We start from the raw sequence: 7,397 nt of genomic DNA, 5'->3' as shown, positions 1-7,397 counted from the left end.
TCTCTAGCATCCACCCCCACTGCTGTTGGAGACAGAATACTGGGCCAGATGGACCATTGGTCTGATCCAGAATGGCACTTTTAATGTTCTTATGTTGAGGAAGAATATTTTTGAAGGAAGTGCAAACTGTGCAATTGTACTGAACCAGTGAGGGTACCCCAAAGCATTAAAGTTATACTTCAAGTACATTGCACTTGTCAAAAGCTAGATTATTCCAAACTTATAGAAGGTTGCTGCAGCTAAAGTAGAAAAAGCTGCTTTTGGAGTTGCCATGAGGCACAACCTGTAGCTGATTTGTGCCCTGCAGCCATTTATGGAAAATTCTCTTTTCCATAATTGTTTGGAAAAGAGAATTTGAACTTTTGCCTGGGTTCTTAAAACATATACCCCACCACTGCTCATAATATTAGTAAAACTTACCAAAGCAGCAGCAAAATGCCAGAGTGACGAGCAGAACAACAGCCGTCAGCTTCATGGTAGAGTTGGCTATTTTGTGTTGAGTCTAAAAGTTCAAAATCCAATTCATTCAGTTTGGAGCTCTGCTTCATCCCCATTTATATCTGAGGCAGCCAGATCTGTTCCTCCTCCAAGGTTATGTGACAGGTCACACGGGCTTATTAAAATTGAACCCAAGCCACGTCTGTCAATGGAGTGGATGGACGCAAAATGTAAATTCCCTCTCCCCATTCACCTGCTGATTACAATGGGAATGGAACAGCAGAGCACAATGTCTCTCTTTCTTTGTGTCATAATTCATGCTGACACCATTCCCTGGGATGCACAGAAACTTAGCGCAGCTAGCGACATGCCTGCGTACTTGTGAGGTAAATGCACAGAGATGCAAAGAATTGGGCCCAAGCCTACAGTTTTTTATACTGAAAAACTGCTAATTTTTTGCATGATTTATCCCTGTTGCTGTCTTGTCTCCTTGCTGGATGTTTTTCCCCTCGTCCCTCAGCCTAGGACTTGAAGGTCCTCAATCAACATAATTAGTGACTTCAAAGCACAGCAAAAGGAAGGGAAAACTGAAATCGGCAAGGGAACTCTTAAGATGAGTGTGCATCCTCATTTTGCACAAAATGTTTCTGTAGCTCTGATTCTGACCGGCCAGCTTTCTGTTTTATAAGATTCCCCCCCCCCACTATTCCTCTCCCACTTGCAACCTCCATTCTGATTCAGAGGCTGTATTCCTAACTCCCATGCTCAGGTGCTACTTTTCTTGTTCTCCCGGTATTTATAAAAACATTTTTTTTTCCAATTCTCATGTGTTTAATTTGTGTATGTTTTGGGTTAGATGCACTTGTGTCTGATATGAACAGGAAGAGGGTTCTTATTTTGTGTCTTCCAAACGCTAGGTTGAGATGGCTCTTCTTCACAAGAAAAGAAGGATTAAGCCTGTTGTTAGGACTAATACGCAAAACTTATTCTGATTTGTCACCTGGTTTTCAGGAATACTAGTGTAGGTCCTTATTGGATAATGTCTCTGTCTCAAGTAGAAGGTTTTCTGGTTTCGCATTGGTAAATTTTACTAATGTGGAAGGAATTAGGCTTTCATCTCTCTATAATTTTCTCACTAGTCTGTTGTTTTCCTAGTATCCTTTGTGGCTCTGAACAACTGTTGAAAATGTACCATTTTCTTTTTGAGTCCTTTCTGAAATCCATTTTGTCCCAGGAAACAATCCTAGCTGTGTGCTGCGTTGGCTGTCTGTGCGGTATAATGACGTCCTGCTTATTTGCGTATGTCTTCATATCTTTTGTGGTTAGAGCAAGGGTGCAATTTGAAACGAGGTTGTTAGTGATTCTGCCTGCTCCCTGCTTCCTCTCCCTCACTCACTTCCAGTAAAGCTATTATGCTTTGTTGTCACTACAGATCTGTAGTGGCCAGATTATGCCGACTGATTTCCTGCCAAAAGATACTGCAGGTCAGGCTAAATTTGTGCTTACATATGTGAGGGAAGCGTTCTGCCAACTGCAAATCCTTTAAACCATCCGAGAAATCTAAACACCGTGGTGCTTGTTTTGCCAGGACTGCTGCTGCTTTCATGTCAAGTTATCCATTCTCATTCAGGTGCTACCTTCAGGTTTTTAAAGGAGGTATCTGTGAAAAAAAATGCACTGTTTCCTTCAAATAGTCGCTCTTTTAAACACATTTTGATTCTCGTAGAAGAGTTCATTTGGCTGATTCCAGTGGTAGGTGCTCTCTCACCCTGGACATACAGATCATGCAGGCTTTCTCTATGGAGCTGTGCTTAGGCATGGGCTGAGCACTTCAGATGCATGAAGTCTAGGAGCAGCCCAGCTTGAGGAGAAAGCTTGAGCTGAACTTTAACTTATTGTTAAAGTTCGTGTTAATAAAGCCCAGCCATGAGCAGGAAGTAAATTTTGTTGCTGTACAGCACGTGAATTTTCAAGGTCGGTTAGGAAAGGCACCTATTCACAAACCTGCTCACTGACATTCAGGCTTTGACTTTGATATATTTTTTGATTAAAGTAAATACCAAGGAGCACTGTTTCCTGAGTCACCTCATGTGAAAGAGCGAGCCTGACAAAATTTAGCGTCTTCCTTTCCTTGTCATTCTGCCAGTCATGCTAGTGATAGGAATTTTCTTTCTAAATGTGTATTAATGTGAATACAATTTTCCTTTGATATCACATCTGTCATACTGCAGTCTTGTTACCATCAGGACTCTGACCTTAGCAGCATATAGTCAAGTTTAAATACCAAGGGCTGACAAGAGATACACAGTGCTCTTGGGTCAGAGGTGAGATATCTTTTACTAAACCAAAATAGTTGGTCAAATAGATATTGCCTCTGACCCAAGAGCTTTGTGTACATCTTTCTCAGGCCAACACAGCTACAAAATAGGTACAGAGTGCTTGTGAGACCAAGAGCAGTGAAAACTCAGGGGATGAAGGCTCCTCTTTCATTTGCTTGCCTACCCCAGCAGGAGGAAGTTTCTACTGAAGTGAGAACATGCCTTTCTTTCCTCATGTTTCTTTACCCAGAAGCAGCTGCTTTTCTTTTTTGCTCCAATTATACCGGTGGATTTTGTATGGCTAGAAGGGGTGATGAGGACACCACCGTGGGGCATCTTAAGGGTGCACTGAGGCTTAAACTACAGTGGTACCCAAACAGCACATGGTGTTTTGAGCTCTGCCAGGGCTTGTGACATAGGCAGGGTGAGGCAGAAAGGGTCAAAGCCTGAGAGAGGCAGAAACCAAGGGCTGGAAAGGCAACAGAGCTGATCTGAGGCTGGGAGGGCTAAGGGCCAGACCCAAGGTGCAAAACCAGGGCTAGGGGGCCCAAAGCCCAAGAAAGACAGAAACCAAGTCAAGGGGCTCAAAGCCTGAGAGGTGTCTTGACTCTGGTTCCTTCCCCAGAGCCCAAGGGGGGCTAGATAGGGGCTGGAGCCCAGGAGCACAGGCCTGGAGCACAGGCCTGGAGCACTGGGCCTAGGTTAAGAAACCCAGCTAGAAAAAAGGGGCAGAAGCTGCAACAGCCCCAACAAGGGCATGGAGGCCTGACATTGTCTTGGCGCAAGGTGCCCCACCAAAGTGATAACTGATAACACCCAAGAAGCACGGCTGGGAATATAGGAGTGGAAGGAGGCTACAAATAGCCCTTAAGGCAACTGGTGTCTGAGAGAACAGAAAGCGCCAGGCGGGTACCACATCATGCTGGAGACAGGACAGGGACCAGCTGGGTCCGGGAGGGACCCACCCACTGAAACAGACAAGGGCTTGCTCTGGGACCCTGGTGCGCAGGGCAGCACGTGGACCCGAGCCTTGGGAGCCAGGGAGCAGTGGAGCCACCCAGCATGAGGATGGCCGGCCAGAGCCTGAAGGGCCTGGCCTGTGCTAAAAGATCCCTCGGTGCTGAAGCAAGGGCATGGGGAAATAGTAGTGCTGCAGCGCGAGACCCAGAAGCCAGCAGTGGTGGTGCAGCAGCTGAGAGGAGCCGAGCCCTCTGTGCCCAGAGTGGGGAAGAACCCAGCAGCATGGGAGAGGCACTTCAGCAGAGGAGACCCCATTGAGTTGCACTCTGACCACCGCCACCTGAGGAAATGTGTGCCATTGGGCCCTTGGGTCCCCCAGGGGAAAGACATTAGGGGTGGGCAACCCCAGAGCAGGAGCTAGGTGAGCAGCCCCCCTGCCTAATCAAGGCCCTAAGGGGAGGGGCCCCTGGTGCTTCCTGGACACCGCCCAAAAGGACCCCATTGGAAGGAGGACTCTCTTGCCATGGGTCAGGGACTATATTAAGAAACATATGTTATTAAGATTGTTCATGTTTGCCCCTTATATTTTGTAATTGAAAGTGTTGTATTGTGATGTTGTAAATAGTGTTATTTAGGGTTTGACCTTGGTTATTGGTTAGTGTTCACTGTGTAAATATATGTACATGATATTTAAATTTTCCTTTTGTATATTATAACTCAATTAATCATATACCGTTAAGAACTTTGGGCTTGGGCTAACTCTATGAAGGAAAGAGGGATCCACTCAAAGTTCTGCCATCCTTCTCACAGCACCCCCTCCTGCCTACCCATCCCATCCAACTGAGAATAGGGCACACCCTTGGGTGTACCTGGGTTACGTGTTGCTTTGTGAAATTCTTGCAGTGTAAATAGGACCTCCAGCCTCTCTGTGCATACCCTCACAGTGCACTATATACATTAGGGACATGTACACTACTCAAACTGTGATTTCACAGATTGTGCAGAAATCACAGAATTGGGTGATCTCTGCAAAATCTGTGGAAAACAAGAAGAAAAATTTACTAAAATAAAATGCTGGCTCCCCAGTGGGAGCCAGCAGTCCTCCAGACCACACAGCCTAGTGCAAAGGGTGCTGCTGGCACCAAGGTGAGCAGGCAAGATGGCTGCCACCCCTTACTTCTGATTGGCAAAGAAGGCTGCTGATCAGCCCTCCCAGGGGTGAGGGCCAGGGCCACTGGGGCCCTTTGGTCAATCAGAGGTTTGGGGAGACCCCACTATGATAAGCCTGTGAAAATAGTAGCCAGCCCTGTGATCTGCCTGGGAAATCAGCTGGCCATTGCCTTGAGTTGGGTAGACTCTTAATGATAGCACAACCAAAAAGTAAATGGTGAGTGTTCATTTGGTTTTAGTGAGGATAGGTATATATCGATGTCAATGGACACATTCCTAATGCAAAACCCCACACCTTTTCCACTAACTGTGTATGGTCCTTCCAGAATTGTTTATTCACATGAACCAGCTTTCTGGCTCATTCCAGCCTTTCGTGATACTTGAATATTGAGAAGATTACCAATTGATTATAATTGCTTTGTTGGTATCTACATGACGCATAGTGGCAGTAGGTCCGGAATGAGGGGGAAGGCAATAGTGTTCTTAAGGAAGAGAATAAGAACTGTGGAGAGCTAAATTCAGTTACTCCATAATCCTGAATAAGTTACTAGCACTTAACTTTGGTGTTTCAGTCCAAGTTTTAAACAATGCATTTGTGGGGGGAAAACTTTTGTTTTCATACCTTTTTGTCTGTTAGTGGTTCTCAACTTGTTCAAGAAAAATCAAGGCACCCTGCCCTAACTTTTCTGAATTTAGCAATACTCTGCTGATGCAGGCAGAAAGGTCCCCCTCCTTTTCCCAGGGCAAGAGTGACATGGCCTTTCTCTCACCTTTGTCTCAATGTATGAAGCCCAGGTGGTGCCCCTTGCTTTCTGGGAAACAGAGGGGCAGAGGTGGCACTTACTGCATCTTTTCTGGGTGGTGTAGCATGCATCAGGCCCCAGGTATGGTCATGATGCTCCCAGTAGCCATGCAGCACCTGTCCCATTGTGGCAGTATGTGTACCCTTCCTTTTTTTCTCTTCTGCCATACATTGATATATTTGGTTAATTTGTAGAGAGGGGGGCTGCCTGATAGTTCCCAAATGAGCCATCATCTGTCTGCTGGCCAGCAGGCCCCTCCCACCCAGATCCTACTAATCTCAGTCTTGCCCATCAAGCACTAGGTGATCCTTCTTGGTCCATCCATGTCCCTGGGCACTAATAGCCTTCTTAAGGGTTAATTTTATGGCCTCCAGCCTCCCCTGTAGCCATGTCCATGCTTCACAAGTGTTAACAGTTAACTGTTTTAGGGTCATCTCACCCCATGAAATTAAGCTCTCACACCCTAGTTGGGACTTTCACTTTCCCAGCTTCTGTCCTCTTTCTGTTGCTGGCCCTCCTCCAGCCTGGGCCCACCACACTAAACCTGGCTTTTGGGCTTGAGGCTTAACAGTTGCCAATATCTCTGGGCCCCTAGGTCTTACAGCCCTCACTTTGGGTTCCTCACCCTGGCCCCATCTCTGTCCCTCCTGGGCTGTTAGGCCCCAAGCCATGGTCTCAGCCCTTCTGGGCTTCTCTGAATCTTGTGCCTTGCCTCTTGCAGGTTCAAGCCTCATGTGCCCCAAGACCTCCTCTACAGCACCAAACCCAGTCCACCAGTCAGACTCAAACTAAAGCCAAACCCCACCTGGCCACAACAGAACTCATAGCCCACTGGCTCTATATCAGCCCCTACTCATCTGGATCATAGTTCCCTACCAGCCATCAACCTTTATATAACAGCATTGGCATAGCAGGATCACAATCACTCACCCAGAAGCTAGCCTCTCCCTCAGCAGATTTCTCTCCTAGGTAGCCTCCAGAACCAGACTGAGTGCCCTGGATCAGGCCCTAGGCTTTTATGTTCCTAAGCCTTGCCCCTTTCTGGCCATGTGACTGTCCTGGACTGGCTACAGGTGTGTTCCCTTTACCTTGCTGGGCAGCTCATTGGTGAACCATCAGATGATGAAAAAGCCTTCTCTTTTTCAGCTTGAAGAGTCCTAGGTCCCTCGCTCTTTCCTCATATGGCTTGCCATGCAAGTCTCTGATCATATGGGTAGCCCTTTTCTGGACTCTCTCAAGCTTTACCATGTCCTTGTTAAGGTGCAGAGCCCAGAACTGGATGCAGTACTCCAGCTGCGGTCTCACCAATGCCAAGAAGAGCCAAGTAGAGCAGGAGAATCACTTCTTTGCAATGGTTTTGCTGGAGATGCATCAATTGATGCATGTCAGCATATTGTTGGCCCTGCTGGCTACAGGATCACACTGCTGGCTCATGTTCCTACCCCCAGGTCTTTGGTGGCAAGTGATGGGGGATCTTCAATCCTGCTGCCTGATGAGAGGCAGCAGTTGCACAAGCATCCATGTCACGAGTTTTGCCTGTCAGGGGTGCAGGGCCCTGTACCGATCTCCTCAACAGCTGGCAGGCTTCATGGCCGCAGCAGGGCCTAGCAGCAAGACCTGCAGTAGTTTCTCCTCCCTTCCTCCCTCCCTCCCTCCCCCCAGCCCCACTCCCAGCCCCCTATTCTATGGAGAAGAAAAGGGAAAAAAC

Source organism: Crocodylus porosus, unplaced genomic scaffold (genome assembly GCF_001723895.1).
Source record: "Crocodylus porosus isolate Cpor-Errol unplaced genomic scaffold, CroPor_comp1, whole genome shotgun sequence".
NCBI classification, from domain to species: Eukaryota; Metazoa; Chordata; order Crocodylia; family Crocodylidae; genus Crocodylus; species Crocodylus porosus.
The sequence above is the reverse complement of the archived record's forward strand: the minus strand, read 5'-3'. Positions refer to the sequence as shown.